This window comes from Benincasa hispida, chromosome 5 (assembly GCF_009727055.1).
Source record: "Benincasa hispida cultivar B227 chromosome 5, ASM972705v1, whole genome shotgun sequence".
Lineage (NCBI taxonomy): Eukaryota > Viridiplantae > Streptophyta > Magnoliopsida > Cucurbitales > Cucurbitaceae > Benincasa > Benincasa hispida.
Window position 1 is genome coordinate 43,757,991 of NC_052353.1, and position 18,517 is coordinate 43,776,507.

The following is an 18,517-nucleotide window of genomic DNA, read 5'->3' on the forward strand; positions in this document are numbered from 1 at the left end:
GTAGCAAACTCTACACGATCGCGTAGCATTAGCTATGCGATCGTTTAGCAAATGCTACATGATCGTGTAGCAAACTTTACATGATCGCATAACAAAATATAAACAATCGTTTAGCTCCAGCTACACGATGCGGGAACCACCGTTTCATCTTCTCCATCGAAACACACTGCAACCCTTCTTCTGAAACCTCATGAGTGACTGAAAAACTTGAACAAATACAGACTCGGTTGTAAATTATTGCCCAAAAACGCAAGGGTCCTTACAAATTAACTTTGTAAATTTAAATAAAAAGCCATAAACAGAGACTTCTATCCCGAAACATCCATGAACAAACCATCCACAAATATTTATCATATAAATGCAATGCAGAATGTTAAAACCAACCAGTATTGTAAACAAATTCAATATAGAAATGAAATTTGGAATCAGAACTATAACCTGGCTTGGATACCAATTGAAGGAACTCGTTTTACAGAGATCCTTGAGCGAAAGCGGATCGTCCAAATTCCTTTTTTTTTTATTGAAAACTAAATTTACAGTAAATGTACGAGATATATATCCATAAACAAATTACAACATGCTTTTTACAAAGAAAAAGGGTTCAAGAGATATCACCTTTGAAGAACCTTTCTTCGTGTATATCCCACGAATGGTCACGAGCCTCGAACTCAGCAAAAACTTGAAGACCTTCTTCATGAACTTCACAAACCAATCGGAGACACTACCACAGTGAACCTTTGGTACTCTCAGGGTGAGAACCCATGAGTGGTGGGCTCTGACTATTTTGGTTTGAAGGGTTTGTTTGAGTTTGGGGGAGGAAGAAGATTGAAGAAACACAAAACGTTTCTGTGAAATTATTTCATATAGCAATCTCTTCTATCATGTAGGTGTTATGCCGTGTAGAAAGAAGAAGAAAACTTATTTTTCTTTTACTTCTTTTTGCCACAAAACCCAATAACCACCCACTAAGGTGGTTAGAGAGAAAATAGGAATTTATTATTCAAAATAATAAAATAATATAAATAAATATGATAACTCACTTATCATATTATATTTATAATAAACTATATGTTATATCAAATAGAACATATAACATATAGTTTTAATATTGTATCACATACAATATAAACTATAGTTTCTTTTCTCTATTTTATGGCATTTCATATAAATCATATTTATATTAAATTTAACAACTATGAATCTCATTCATTGAAGATATATTTGAATCTCATTCAAATATTTATTTCCTCCAATTAAACTATAATGTATCAAATACATTATAACAAGTATATCATCTATACTTAAACCAAGTTAATTATATCATATATAATTTGATTCTTTCTTATTAATTTAAACAATTCAAATTAACCCAAAAACTTATTCTCAACTAATTACTTTTTAACTACCAAGGGGATCTTATGGACCTGTAGCTTGAAGCTCCAACAGTATATGAATAATTAATTAAACTCTTTAATTACATTATCCACCATCTGTTAACTGTCAGACACTCCACTAAAGATCGACAACTGCACTCTTCGCACTGCAGATATATTTCTGTGTCTATTGAATATAACCAATCAACGGTACGATAACCCTTCATAAATTGCTCGTAAGTACAGTTGGGTCAAATTATCGTTTTATCCCTGTAGTTACATCTAACTTCTTAAGTACCACTAATCCCTCTAATGATTAAACCCTTTCGGGCTAGGAGAGGATGTGGCGCCACATTGTTCAAGACCCGAAATCAGCTCTTAAGGGAGCAATTTATCTACTTATCCCTGCTTCAGGGAAGGAGTGAATTCCATCTTGTGTAGCTATGTTCCCAGCTCTCCAATCAGACGAATCCCTAAAATGGTAGGCTTGTTAAGTCGGGGATCTGGCCACTCTCACTCATACAAATCAAAGGACCGCCCTCATAGGCAGGAGTTCACAACTCACTTAGGATTCAAGTCATGTTACCTATAGTCATCCTGGTGAAATGAAAGTGTCTATTATGAATGCTTTTATATATTGAGACTAAACATTTCGTGGTCCGATCTTATACAAACTCCTTTGTATAGAATATCTCCGCTCGCATGTCTAATACATGAATGATTAGGATCAGATCATTTGTAGCACTTTACAACAATTGTAACACCTAGAAAGCGGGCCATACTCGTAGTGTCATCAGGATAAGGTACCCAACCTTATCCATATACTACAAGTCATTTAGGTTATCACTTAAACATGATCCATTTGTATGTCTCCACATATATGTTTAAGTTACAACGCTAACCTTGGATGTTAGTTTATTGGTTTATGGTCAATGCAACTAAAATATCACATATTTTATAGAAAATGTGAATAAAAATATCATATATTATTAATCACATAAGAGTTTGTTCATACAAAGTTTACAAACTATAAGACCCTACGAGATTTAGGGCATCGACCCCAACAGGACAATAGTTAGAAACTTTAAATGACCCACAAAACATGGCGGACAGCAAAAATCTGCATAAAAATCTTTCGGGTCTACACTCCAAAAATCGTCTTTCACATTTGTTTTTGGCCTTTTTCACAACAAACACTTTTCTACGAGCAATCTAGACTTACAAACTCGATAGCGATCCAGACTAATAGACTCGATTTATAGAATAAATGCCCAAAACACCGGGCCTTTACATTGATCAAATCAAAGTAAAAAGTTGTAAATCTAAATGTCAATATTTGTAAACATCTATTTACACAAACCCACATGCATTATGCAGAAAACAACCCACCTAAACTCAGTTTTTCGATTCCAAGTCTAAAAACAAAGGCACAATTTTTCTTTGATACCAAATGAAGGAATGGAATTCTATAACGGAAGCGTGTGAACGCACGTGCCACTGTTATTCATTTTTAAAACGTAAAAAATAGAGAAAACATACAATATGTTCAAGATAAAAATATATACATATAACATGCATTTAAGGGAAAGAGAAGAATACCTCTTGAAGACCTTCTTCAATGCAGTCCTCCTTCTTTTCACGAACTCACGTACACCGAAAAAATTTTCCAAACTCACAAATGAACACAAACCCTTAGCAAGACACCACCACTCAGTTTCCATGCTATTCTCCGAACAAGGATCAAGGTTTGTGAGATCCTTAATTTGGTAGGGAAAGTTCTTGTGAAAAAGATAATTTTTTTGTGTGAGGGAGAAGAAGATTTTTTTTAGAGAGAAACTCTCTCTTTTTATGTGATATGTACCAATGAATCAACATTATAAAAAAATGCTCCTTCTCTTTTCATAAGTCAAGATGAAATGGTTGGAGATGAAGTTATAAGTCCCTTCCACACTTCACGAATAACTCCCAAGTGAGTTGTTTCCTTAAATTCAAATTTATTTAAATAATTTATATACTAAATCAAATTTAATATATATAATAATATTAATTAATTAATTATCATATATTTAATTTAATTTGAATCATATTCAAATAACGACCTCTCACATAATTGATATTTTTAATATGAATCTCATTCATATTAATTATAACTTAAAGTATTATATGAATCTTATTCATATAATTAATATTTGAATCTTATTCAAATATTTATTTCTCAAATATTATAAAGTATAATTCAGAATCTTATTCAAAACCAACTTTATAATATAGTGTACCTATATACATTATATTAATTGTACCTTATATAATTAATTCCCTTATTTAATTTGAATGATTCAAATTAATCCAAAATTAAAAATTGAATCGTAGGCATGCAAAGTGGGTCAAATTTATTGAAACATTTCCCTATGTGATCAAATATAAGCAAGGTAAGGAAAATGTGGTGGTTAATGCTTTGTCAAGAAGGTACAATCTCTTTACATCTCTTAGTGCAAAAATTCTTGGATTTGAGCATGTTAAGGAATTATATAGAGATGACATTGATTTTGGAATAATTTATTCATCTTGTCTTGATGGAAAAGTTATAGATGATTACTATGCTTTTCATGAATTTTTGTTCAAGAAAAGTAAGCTTTGTGTTCCTAAATATTTTGTAAGAGACTTGCTTGTGAAAGAAGCCCATGGGGGTGGATTGATGGGGCATTTCGAGATTCATAAAACCTATGATATGTTGCATGATCACTTCTTTTGGCCTAAAATGAAGCAGGATATGCATAAGGTCTGTACTCAATGTTCTAAATGCAAATAGGCTAAATCTAGATCACAACCAAATGGATTGTATACTCCTTTGCATGTGCCGATGAACCTTGGACTAACATATCTATGGATTTTGTTCTTGGTTTGCCTAGGACTAAGAAGGGTAAAGATAGTATTTTTGTTGTTGTGGATAGATTTAGTAAAATGGCACATTTTATAAAATGTAACAAAACTGATGACGCTAAGCATGTGGCTGACTTGTTCTTTAGAAAAGTGGTATGGAATTTGATTCTTGTTTTACACTTAGCAGGCTATTAAGGACACCTTATGAACCTACAAATTAGAAGCTCCAATAATATGAGATTAATTAATTAAACTCTTTAATTAAATTAATCAACATTTATTAACTGCAGTTCATTCCACTAAAGATCCACAATGCACTCTTCGCACTATAGATTTATGTTCATAGATATAACCAGTCAATAGTAAGTCGACCCTTCACAAACCACTCGTATCTATAGTAGGGTTAAATTATCATTTTATCCCTGTAGTTACATCTAATACCTTAAGTACCACTGATCCCTCTAATGAACAAATAGTTTATAGTCCAACTATAAACTAATCCCGCTTAGTTTAGTGAAAGGGTAAGGCCTCAATATTCAAGACCCAAAATCAGCCTTTAAGGGAGCAGTTCATCTACTTAACCCAAAAGACGGGAAGAAGTGAATTTCATCTTGTATAGCTATGTTTCCAACTCCCTGCTCGGACAAACCCCAAAATGGTAGGTTTATTGAGTCAGTAAACTTGGCCACTCTCACCCATACAGATCAAAAGATTGCCCCTCATAGATAGAAGTTCACAACTCACTTAGAATTAAGGCCGAGTCACATATAGTCATCCTATTGAGATGTTAATCTCATCAATTAATGGCATTATAAAGAGAGACTAATCATTTCGCGGTCTAACCTAATAAAAACTCTTTGTATAGAACATCTCCACTTGCATGTCTCCACATGAACAATTAAGATCAAATTATTTGTAACACTTTACAACTTTGTAACAATTACAAAGTGGGTCGTATTCATAGTGTCACCAGGATAAGGAACCCAACCTTGTCCATATACTACAAACCATTGAAGTTATTACTTAAACATGATCGATCTATATGTCAACTACATACATGTTTAAGTTACAAAAAAGGAACCCAAGCTTATTGGATTGAGTTACATAAGTCTAAACGTCAAATAAAATAACTCCTTATTTTATTAAATAAATGAATTTCGTTTATACATTACAAACCACGAGATTTAGGACACAATCCCCAATATAAATTACACAAAATAACATCGGATCATAGTATGTTGGATTAGGCTAGTGCAAACTAAATATTGAATAAAATAACTCCCTATTTTATTAAATAATTCGTGTACAAAATTTACAAACTACGAGACCAACCCAACAATCGCCCACTTGTCCGAAAGCTAGTGGAGTGCACAATACAAAGTACAATACAAGTAAGGTACACAATATTTAAACTAGGGAATACAATATCCCTGAAAAAACTACCCTTTCCCTAGACAAGATGATGCATGTCCCGTAGATCCAGACTCTCAAAGTGACCCTCAAATACTTCAGCCATGAGAGCTTTTGCAAATTGATCGGTAATATTGTGCTCCAAAGCGATCTTCTTGACAATCACGTCTCTTCGATGCACAATCTCCCATTAGATGACACTTGCACTCTATATGCTTTCCTCTTTTGTGGCTTCTACGCTCCCTGGAATTTTCCACGACGCCACTATTATTACAATAAAAGGTCATGGGTTTTGAGATGTCAAGAACAACTTCCAAGTCTATCAACAACTTCCTCAGCCAAATAGCTTCCTTAGAAGCTTCATAAGCAACCACATATTCTACCTCCATAATAGAATCAGCAATATAGCCCTGCTTTGTGCTAGCCAGACTATAACTTCTCTATGAAAAGTGAACATTGATCCTGAAGTGGATTTCTTAGAAATCCTATGAGTCTAAAAATTAGAGTCAATGTATCCTATAAGGATCAAATTCTTAGCCCCATACATAAGCATGTAGTCCCTAAGATACTTGAGGATTGTCTAAACTGCGGTCCAGTGATCATATCCTGGATTGGACTGATATTTATTGACTATCCCTACTGCATAGCAAATATAGGCCTGTACACAACATAACATACATAAGGCTGTCCATAGCCAATGTATAGGGAATCTGTCTCATTTCCTCAACATCTTAAATAGTCTTAAGACACTATTCCTTAGACAATATAATTCCATGCATGAAAGAAAATAAACCCTTTTTAAATTGCAAATCAAATATCTGACAAGTGTCTTGTCAATATACAATGTCTAAAACAAGGCCAACATTTTGTTCTTACGGTCCCTATGTTGGGGATGATGCCCTAAACTCTCATGTCCTGTAGTTTGTAAACACAGTTTTGAACAAATGCTTGTGATGTATAATATATGATATTTTCTTCACTACTTTTCTTTGAACATTAGATGTTTTAGTTGCTTTACCACAAACCAATAAACTAAAATCTCTGGTTGTCATTATGTAACTTAAGCATGTATGTGGAGACATACAAGTGGATCATGTCTTAAGTGATAACCAAAATAGTCTGTAGTATATGGATATATGAGGGAAACCTTATCATGGTAACGCTATGGATGTGGCCCACTTTGTAGAATAGTTACAAGTGTTGTGACTTGCTACAGATAGTCTGATTCTGATCATTCATGTAGGGACATACAAGCAGGGGCGTCCTATACAAAGAGTTTGTATAAGGCCTGACCACGAAGTGTTAACGTCTCGTTATATAATTTCGTTCATGACAAAGACTTCACTTCACTAGGATGACCATAGGTAACATGACCTTAATCCTGAGTGAGTTGAGAACTCCTGCCTTTGAGGGCGGTTCTTTGATTTGCATGGGTGCGAGTGGCCAGGTCACCGACTCAAACCTACCACTTTGGGGATTCGTCTGATCTGGGAGATAGGAACTGAACTACACAAGATGGAATTCACTCCTTCCCTGAAGCAGAGGTAAGTAAATAGATTGCTCCCTTAAAGGCTAATCTCGGGACTTGAACGATGTCGTGCCACACACCTTCTCATGGCTCAAGAGGTGCCCACACATAGTAGGACTATGTTGTATTGTTCATTAGAGGGATCAGTGGTACTTAAGGAATTAGATGTAACTACAGGGACAAAACGATAAATTAGCCCAGTTGTACTTACAAGCACCTGTGAAGGGTTATCGTACTGTTAATTGGTTATATCCGATGGACATAGAAATATATCTATGGTAAGAAGAGTTCAGTTGTCGGTCTTTAGTGGAATGCCTGGCAATTAACGGATGGTGGATCTCATGGCTAAAGAGTTTAGTCAGCTATTCACGTACCGTTAGAGCTTTGAGTCATAGGTCCATAAGGTCCCCTTAGTAGCTCAATGGATTCATGTTAAGAATCAGTTTTTGGGTCAATTTGAAATGTTCAAATTGACAAGAGGGAGTTCAATTATATATGATATGATTGAATTGGTTAATTATATATGATATGATTGACTTTATGTATGAGATACATTAATTGGAAGAAAATAGATATAAATGTGATTTATATCTAGTGGAGGAGGAGGAGAAAACACTATGGTTTATATGTGATATCAAACTATAGGTTAATGAATATAATATGATTATATTTATTGTTTTAATTGGAGAATTATAGGATAATTGTGCCCGTCGTTTTCTCTATAATCGTGTGTTAGTGGGAAGTTTCATTCAGTTTTCGTAACTGAAGAATAAAATGAAAATCGTTTTCATTTTGCAAGAGATCAAGTCATTCGCTCAAGCATAGTGTATACTGCCCATCGCTTAGCTAATCGAGAGAATATATGATAGCTCAAAGTTGCTTCACGATCGTATACACGCACGCCTCTTTCCTAAACAATCGCCTACGTTTTACTAAACGGTCGTCTAGCGCCGGCCGTTTACTAAACGATCGTATAGACGATCATAGCCTATTTACTACCCAATCGTGTACTTCTTCTAAACGATCAAGCATTTTTTCTATACGATAGACTCAGCCTTTTCCCACTTGCTTGGTCGTTATATACGATCTTCATATCCTCCTCTCCTCTAACAAATTCCAACAGAGCCCACTCTTTGGATTCTCACACCGAGAATACCGAGGGTTCCAAGTGGTGGTGTCATCCCCATTTGTTCTATTCGTATGGAGGCTGTTCGTGACTAGACAATCGGTGGTTTTGGTGAACGATAGCGTGGACGTTCAGTGAGAGCAAGAAGAGTTGTCCTTTGGTGAGAACGAGTTTTACTGTGAAGAAAGGTTCTTCAACTAGTACGTATTTCATTCTCTTATTTGTTTATTGTTCAAAGCATGCCAGTAATTTGTAGTATAATGCATCTCTTGTCTGTTTGAATGTAGTCACAATGTATTTGGAACGATCCGCTTCCGCTCAGAGGTACTCTTGCATAAAAGTTCCTTTACCCTAATGATCTGGATCCCTAGAACAAATTGCATCCCACCCAAATCTTTCATTTGGAATTAGACGGCTAGCCATTTATGTACATCTGTCAACAAACATACATAATTCCCAATGGTAGGATATCACCCATATGAAGGAAATCAAACCAGAGGATTTTCATAAGCAGCGGAAGGGATCGTTCCAAATTCCATTCAGATTAAACACAAATGGAAACTAATAGGTCATGCATACAAAAAAAAATTACAGCATGATATAGGAGAATAAAGGGATAGAGTATGCGTACCTTTGAAGAACGATTCTTCAAGAATCCCTTGATCAGTCCAAAGCATCCAACAATGCACTCGAATGCAACAACCGGTACAGCCAACAACTTCTCAAACCCAATCGAGTCTAACTCTTTTCACGATCTGAGTAAAGACACTACCACAATGGTTACCTTGGTATTTTCAGTGTGAGAATCCAGAAGTTGTGGGCTCTGTATGATCTTGGCTAGAGGAAGAGACTAGAGGTATGCAATTGAGTAGACGATCGAGCAAGTGGGAGATAAGAAGTTGGTCTATTGCATAGACGATGTGCTCAATCATTTAATAGTAAATGAAGCCTATTGTATAGACTTTGCTACTCGATCATGTAGCTACAATCAGCTGAGTAACTACCGTATAGACAACTCCACATGATCATTTAGTCTCTATCAACTCTATCGCTTAGTAAAACTTTTTTACTTGATAGCTTTTTACATGAGTTCTTTCCGAATGAAGCAACTTCTAATTTTAGGAAAACAATTTTTCTTTTATCTCATGGTTACCATAAAACTTCCAATAACCTCCCACTCAATCGGTTATTAGAGTAAAAAGAAATAATTATCATATAATTAATATAGTATAAATAAATATGATAACTAACGTATCATATTATATTTATAACCTATAGTTTTAATATTTCATCTCATGAAACATATAAACCATAGTTCTTTTTCTATTGTATGGTACGTAATGTAAATTATATTTACATTAATTCCTCCAAATAATGTGTCTCATACATCACACCAATCATATCACATATAGTTGAATTTTCTCTTGTTAATTTGAACACTTCAAACTAACCACAAAATCTAATTCTCAACTTGAACCCATTGAGCTACCAAGGGGACCTTATGGACTTGTAGCTTGAAGTTCCAACGGTACGTGAATAACTGACTAAACTCTTTAGTCACAAGATCCAACATCAGTTAACTGCTGGGCACTCCACTAAAGACCGCGCTCTTCTCATTACAGATACATTTTTGTGTCCATATTAACCAATCAACGGTGCATAACCCTTCATAAATCACTCGTAAATACAGCTGGACCAATTTACCATTTTGCCCCTGTAGTTACATCTAACTCCTTAAGTATCACTGATTCCTCTAATGAACAATAAGTCATAGTCCCACTATGACTGAGTCCTCTCTTCCAAAGTGAAGATGTGACCATTATGTTCAAGAACCGAAATCAGCCCTTAAGGGAGTCATCTATCTACTTATCCCTGCTTCAGGGAAGGAGTGAATTTTGTCTTGTGTAACTGAGTTCCTAGCTCCCCAATCAGACAAATCCCCAAAAAGGTAGGCTTGTTGAGTTGGCAATCTGGCCACTCTCACCCATACTAATCAAAGGACCGGCCTTATAGGCAGAAGTTCTTAAAACACTCAGGATTAAGATCATGTCACCTATGGTCATTTTAGTGAGATGTAAGTCTCAATTATCAACGGCGTTATGTAAAGAGACGAATCATCTCGTGTTTTGGTCTTATAAAAACTCTTTATATAGGACACCCCCATTCGCATGTCTCCACATGAATGGTCAGGATCAAACCATTTACAGCATGCTACAACACTTGTAACCATCTACAAAGCGGACTGTATCCACAGTGTCACCAGGATAAGGTATCTCTCCTTTATCCTTATACTACAGACCTTTGAGGTTATTACTTAAGGCATGATCCACTTGTATGTTTCACATACATGCTTAAGTTTACATGAAATAACCATAGATCTTTGTTTATTGGATCTGAGTAAATGAAAATAAAATAACTCTTATTTTATTGATAACAATGTGTACAAACTGTTTATAAACTACGAGACTTCAGGAGAATTAGGACACCAATCCCAACACCACATACAACACCAAGAAAGCTATTGAACTGTTGATGATCTTCTTATAGACACAAGGTTCATCAACATTCTAGTCAAAGTCATAAGACTTGATTGTAGTATCAAATCTTATATTCCAAGATCGAAATGCCTATTCAATCCATAAATGGACTGATTAAGCTTGCAAATCATTTGCTCTTGACCTTGTTTAATGAATTCTTCTTATTGCTGCATGTAAATGGTCTTTTCAAGATTACCATTCAAAAAGGCAGTTTTGACGTCCATTTACCATATCTCATAGTCATAATATGTAGCAATGGACAATAGAATCCGGATAGACTTATGGCGACAGATGAGAAAGTTTCTACATAGTCCACTTTCTCAACCTAGGTATAATACTTTGCCACCAGTCTAGCCTGAAAAGTCTGATCCTTACCATCTACGCCCATTTTCCTCTTGTAGATCCATTTTCAACCTATAGGTTTTACCTCATCGGGTTAATTTATAAGATCCCAGACAGAATTGAAGTACATGGACTCCATTTCTAGATCCATGACTTTAACCCATTCATCTTTGTCCACATCATTCATTGCCTAATTATAGGTCAATGGATCCTCAACATTATCATATGGTATGATGGCTTGGGCTTGTGACCCACATAGCGCAGGTTGGTTCATAGCCCTCTCACTACATCGAGGCAATCTCAACTCTTAAGATGGATGCGCTTGACTAAATGAACTAACATCAACAATTCTTATTGATGTACTATCCTTTTCAACAACTCTTGTTGAAATTTCAATAGTTCCATTGGATAGCTCATTTAACACGACTTTACTGCACGGCTTATGCTCCCTTTTGTTGTCTTTTTTTTTAAAATGTAGCATTTTTCGATACAAATATTTTATTTTCTTTAGGATCAAAGAAGTAACTTCCTCTTGTTTCCTTAGGGTAGCCTACAAATAAGCATAATTTGAACATAATTCCAATTTCTTTGGATTTGCTCAAGCACATGTGTTGGACAATTCCAAATCCTGAAGTGTTGTAAACTATCGTTACGAACTCTACAAAATTCCAAAGGAGTTTCAGAACTACTTTTGGATGGAACATTGTTCAAAATATACAGTGCAGTCATTACTCATAACCCTAAAACGAGTCAGGTAACCAAGCATAACTCATCATAAACCGAAAGATGTTCAATAGAGTTCTATTTCTCCTTTCTGATATATCATTTTGCTGAGGTGTACCGAGTGATGAGAGTTGGGATGTGATTCCATGTGCTATCAAATAGTTATGGAATCTTAAATCCATATACTCTCCACCTCGATCTGATCGAAGTATTTTAATGGCTTTACCTAATGAATTCTCTATTGGGATTCGTGTCCTAATTCTCTCGGAGTCTCGTAGTTTGTAAACTTTGTACACATTGTTATTAATAAAATAAGAGTTATTTTATTTGCATTTACTCATATCCAATAACACAAAGATCTGTGGATATTGTATGTAAACTTAAGCATGTATATGAGATATACAAGTGGATCGTGCCTTACGTAATAACCTAAAAAGGTCTATAATATAAGGATAAAGGAGGGATACCTTATCTTGGTGACACTACGGATACAGCCCACTTTGTAGAGGTTTACAAGTGTTGTGAACTACTACAGATGGTCTGATCCTGACCATTCATGTGGAGACATGCGAGTGGAGGTGTCCTATACAAAGAGTTTGTATAAGACCGAACCACGAAATGATTAGTCTCTTTATATAATGTCGTTGATACTTGAGACTTATATCTCACTTAAATGACCATAGGTGGCATGACCTTAATCCTGAGTGTTTTGTGAACTCCTGCCTATGAGGGCGATCCTTTGATTAGTATGGGTGAGAGTGGCCAGATTGCCAACTCAACAAGCCTACCTTTTTAGGGATTGTCTGATTGGGGAGCTGGGAACTCAGTTACACAAGACGGAATTCACTCCTTCCCCAAAGCAATGGTAAGTAGATTGATTGCTCCCTTAAGGGTTGATTCAGGGTCGTGGACATAGTGACCACATCCTCCCTTTGGAAGAAAGGATACAGTCATAGTAGGACTATGACTTATTGTTCATTAGAGGAATTAGTGGTACTTAAGGAGTTAGATGTAACTACAGGGGCAAAATGGTAAATCGGCCTAGCTATACTTCTGAGCAATCTGTGAAAAGTTTATCGTACTGTAGGTTGGTTAATATGGACATAGAAATATATCTATATTGAGAAGAGTGTAGCTGTCGATCTTTAGTGGAGTGTCTGGCAATTAACAGATGGTGGATCCCGTGACTAAAGAGTTTAGTCAGTTATTCACATACCATTGAAGCTTCAAGCTACAGGTTCATAAGGTTCCCTTGGTAGCTCAATGGATTCAAGTTGAGAATCATTTCTTGGAGTTAGTTTGAAGTGTTCAAATTAACATGAGGAAATTCAATTATATATGATATAATTTGTGTGATATATGAGATACATCAAATGGAAGATTAATGTAAATATGATTTACATTAAGTACTATAAAATAGAAAAAGAAATATGGTTTGTATGTTTCATGAGATGAAATATTAAAACTATAGGTTATAAATATAATATGGTAAGTTGGTGTTATAAATATAATATGGTAAGTTGGTTATCATATTTATTTATAATATATTAATTATATGATAATTAATTTCTTTTTCTCTAATAACCGATTGAGTGGAAGGTTATTGGTGGTTTTATGGTAACCATGAGATAAAAAGGAAAATGGTTTTCCTAAATTTGGTAGTTGCCTCATTCGGAAAGTAATTCATAGATTAAACTATCAAGTGAAAGTGTTTCACTAAGCGATAGTGTTCAGAGACTAAACGATCGTGCAGCTTTCACTATACGATAGTCTTTCAACTGATCATAGCTAAATGATCGCATGGCTAAATCAATATGGTAGGCTGCCATTTATTAGACGATCGGGCACATCATCTATATAATAGACGCTTCTTATCTCCCACTTGCTCGATCGTCTACATGATCGTTGTCCTCTAGTCTCTTCCTCAAGCCAAGATCATACAGAGCCCACAACTCCTGGATTCTCACACCAAGAATACGAAGGTAACCATTGTGGTGTTGTCCCCACTCACTTCATGAATTGAGTGTGACTCAATTGGTTTTGTGGAGGCCATTTGTTGTGTTCATGCTAGTGATCGTGTTGTTCCGGTCGTTTCGAGAGTTGCTATTCTTGGATGCATTGAATATTGATCGAGGGAGTTTGAAGAATGTTTCTTCAAAGGTATGCATACTTTATCCCTTGATACTCTTGTTAGCATGCTGTAATTTCTTGTTGTGCATGACCTGTTAGTTTCTGTTCTTGTACTGTAATTGTTTATGTTCAATTCGAATGGAAATTGGAACGATCTTTCCGCTGCTCATAGAAATCCTCATGTTTTATTTCCTTCAATTGGTATCAGAGCCAGATTGATCTGATATTCCAAATCTCATTTCGTTTTTTAACTTCTTTTACAGTCGTGGTGGGTTTTAAGGTTTCTGCATTATGTTTAAGAGTTAAATGCATTTGTGGATGTGTTGATGAATGTTTATGGGAGAATTGCCTCTGTTTAAAGCTTTCTTAAAGATTACAAAGTGTTATTTGTCAGGGTCCCTGCATTTTTAGGCATAATTAACATGCAATCGAGTTTGTAATTCAAAGTGTTTGAGTTTGTTGAGTCGTTCATGATGAAGATTCGAAGCATGAAGATGCAGTTCTCAGGAAGGAAGAAGACCAAAGGTCGGTAGTATCGTGTAGCCTAAGGTAAACGATCATTGAGATTTGGCTAAACAATCGTGTAGAAAAGTTCTGCGCGATTGTGTAGTATTTATTAAACGATCGTTAATGCTAAACGATGGGGTAAAGTGTTTTCTCTATCGCGTAGCATTGTTTGCTCTATCGCGTAGCGTTGGTTGCTTGATCGCATGGATGCTGGAGGTAACGATCGCGTAGAGAATTTGATGCTCATCATTTAATAAAAGGCGCGCGCACTAATTAACATGCGTTTTTTGCCATAATTAACATGCAATCGAGTCTATAATTCAAAGTGTTTGAGTTTGTTGAGTCGTTCATGATGAAGTTTTGAAGCAAGAAGACGCGTTGCTTCACCCAGACGGTTCAAGACCTAGTTTGCCTGTTTGAACTGGAGAATCTTTGTGCTTTGTAATAGTTAGCTTTGTTTTTTGAGGATTTGAGGCTAATTATCCCGGTTCATCAACTTTTATTTAATATATATGAGATGTATGTTGTTTATATGCCATAGTGTATGACATATAGTTTTAAAACCCACCTTAGGTTATGCAATTATCCATGCATCATATATTATAAGTGTTATAATATAGTCTTTGGTATCATGAAATTACAAGAGAGCATGTGCATGCATCATGAAATATAAGAGTTATATTTATGCATGCAGTAAGCATTTTCATGCATCATCTTTCTATTATAAGAGTTAAAGTATAAGGGTGTATGAAAGCATGTTTGGTTGGTTCATTGCTTGGTTGTATAAGTGTTATATACAAGTAGCAATGAATGAACAATGCATGGAGCATGACACTTAGGCTAATTTATAAGTGTTATGAATGCCTTGTATGTGTAGCTTCGCATTGTGTTGGTTTTAGTTGTTTCCTGTTATAAGCATTATAATGGAAATAGAACTAAAATCGATAAGAAAAAGTTGCATGCGAGCTTAGGCAATCTCATGTTTTAAAAGGGTTTTAAAATTAGATCGAGATAGACCTAAGTTCAAGGTTTTAATGGGATTAGCGACCTAAGTTTAATCTTTTAAATCGGTTTAATAGGATTAAATTGATTAGCATAAAAGATTAAATTTGTATTAAATCTATCTGTAAGGGACCTTTTGTTTAAGGCGGGTTCTGTCTAGGTTGGGGTACTTAAGCTGATGGAAACGAAACACCCGTATCTGGGAACCTACCTAGAATGCAAGCATGCAATAGTTGATCAAAGACTTCATTAAAGAGTTTAATGAATGATGATCAAAAGTTGTTCAACTTTCCACGGTAAAAGTTACTCTTGGGAAAACCTAAAAAGTCACTTAGTTAAAATTCTTAGTCGTGTTTTTTCTAAGTAAACTAAACCCTAGGTTATAAAATACTCAGTGGGAGGAAAAGATATATATGATATGTCAATGATTCCACTCACGTTTCTCCCTGAATGTTCATGTCATGAGATTCATGCTTAGCCTCGTGGTGCCCTGGGAGCATCCCCCTTCGGATGGTGTTTGCATCAGTCAATATCAAGGTGGACGGAGAGAGTGTTTATAGTAAGTGAGTGAAGGGTGTGTGTCAACATGTCCTATGGTCTTCTTCAGTGGTTCGCACCATGAGATCATTTTTGCACTCCCTCGTGGCGCCCTGGGAGTGTCCCCCTCCGGATGGGTTTTGTGCAGTTGATCAATAACAAGGTGAACTCTAGAAATGGATAGGTTCACTTTATTTTTTTCCCCAATCGGATTTTTTCCCCTTCGGATTGGCTACTTGGAGCAGAACTCTAGGGCCTAAAATGATGGGTCACACTTACGGGAAATTATTAAGTAAGTTAATAATATCTTGACCAACTCAATGATGGCTAGTCATTATAGGAGCAAGAGTTGTTCTGGTATTAATGGCTGGTTGAGAATGTCTCAATGCAAAGGAAGGATAAATTGACCACCCTTCGATGACTTTTGTCCTAAACCTTTGAAGCGTCATTGTGAAACTAGATGTCACACGGGGTTCATTTCAGTTTTGCTAAACCATATTGGATGTTGTTTTTTCAAACGAGCATTTGCTAAAACCTAATGTAGGTTAATGTGTTTTTTTTTTTTTTTTAGCAACATAAATGATTTTCCATTAGTTGCCTCTAGTTTGACCGATTACATATAGTGAAAAAAGTCTGTTAAAATATATTTCGTGGTAAATGACCTCGAGTTTTTCATGGTTAAGGAATGTCCTCAAGTCTCGACCCTTGATGACCGCGAAGTGTTCGTAATGCATATGAGTTTTGGATGAAGGCTAATTCATTGGCCCGACTTCACATATTGGCTAGCATACCTGATGTTTTGGCCAAAAGGGTTGAGAACATGGTCATTGCACGTGAGATCATGGACTCGTTGCAAGAATTGTTTGAACATTAGTTCTCACTTTTCGAGCACAAAGGGATGAATGACAAAGAAACCAGTAGTGTTAGTTCCCAAGATAACCTCCAATTAGAGAAAGCAAGTGTTGCTAACTCTGGAAAAGTTCATCGACGAGAAGTGTTCTCTGAAATGAAACTTGGAGCTTATTTAGGTTCTGATACTGGTCCTACTACTCTTCAAAAGAGGAGGAAGTCTAAAGGCAATAAATGTGATTTATTTGTGTTGGAGACATGTTTGGTAGAAAATGATGATTCTGCCTAGATAATTGATTTGGGTGCTACTAACCATGCTAGTTCTTCCTACCAAGGATTTATTCCTGGTAAACATTGTCAGAGGGAGAGTTGACTCTTCAAGTCGGTACTAGTGAGGTTGTTTCAGTTGTTGCTGTAGGCAGACTAAAGTTATTTTTGGACAAGAAACGTTATCTTTACTGGATAATGTTTTTGTAGTTCCTCATATCAAGAGGAACTTAATCTCGGTTTCTTGTCTCATTGAACAAGATTATACTGTCTCATTTTCTGAGAATAAAGTGTTTATTTTCCAGAATGGTATGGAGATTGGTTTTGGTTTAGTGGAAAATAACTTATATGTGCTAAGGTCGTTAGTCATAAAAGCCTTGCTTAATACTGAAATGTTTAGTACAACGACAATAGCTAAAAGACCAAAAGTTTCTCCTAAAGAAAACGACCATCTTTGGCATCTAAGGTTAGGTCACGTCAACCTTAATAGAATTGAGCAGTTGGTGAAATGTGGACTTTTAAAAAGTTTAGAAGAAAACTCCTTGTCGGTGTGTGAATCATGCCTTGAAGGCAAGATGACCAAACAACCTTTTACTGGAAAAGATTATAAAGCCAAGGAAGCCTTGAAGCTTGTACATTCAAACCTCTATGGTCCGATCAGTGTTAGAGCTCAAGGTGGGTATAAATATTTCATCTCTTTCATAGATGATTATTCAAGGTACGGGTATCTATACCTAATGCAACGTAAGTCGGAAGCCCTTGACAAGTTCAAGAAGTATAAGACTGAAGTGGAAAACTTGTTAGGTAAAAAGAAAAAAAAAAAAAAAAAAAAAAAAAAACACTACGATTTGATCGTGGTGGAGAGTATATGGACCTCGAATTCCATAACTATATGACAGAACATGGAATCACATCCCAACCCCCAACCCTAGGCACACCTCAGCAGAATGGTATATCAGAAAGGAGAAACAAAACCCTGTTGGACATGGTTCGATCTATGATGAGTTATGCTCATCTTCCAAACTCGTTTTGGGGTTTTGCAATGGAGACTGCATGTTACATTTTGAACAACGTACCCTCGAAAAGTGTTTTTGAAACACCTTTTAAGTTGTGGAGAGGCCGTAAAGGTAGTTTACACCACTTCAGGATTTGGGGATGTCCGGACCACATACCTGTGGCTAACCCAAAGAAGTTGGAACCGCGTTCAAAAGTTCGCCTCTTTGTAGGCTACCCTAGGGAAACGAGGGGTGGATACTTCTATGGTCTAAGTGAGAACAAAGTGTTTGTGTCGACAAATGCTATCTTC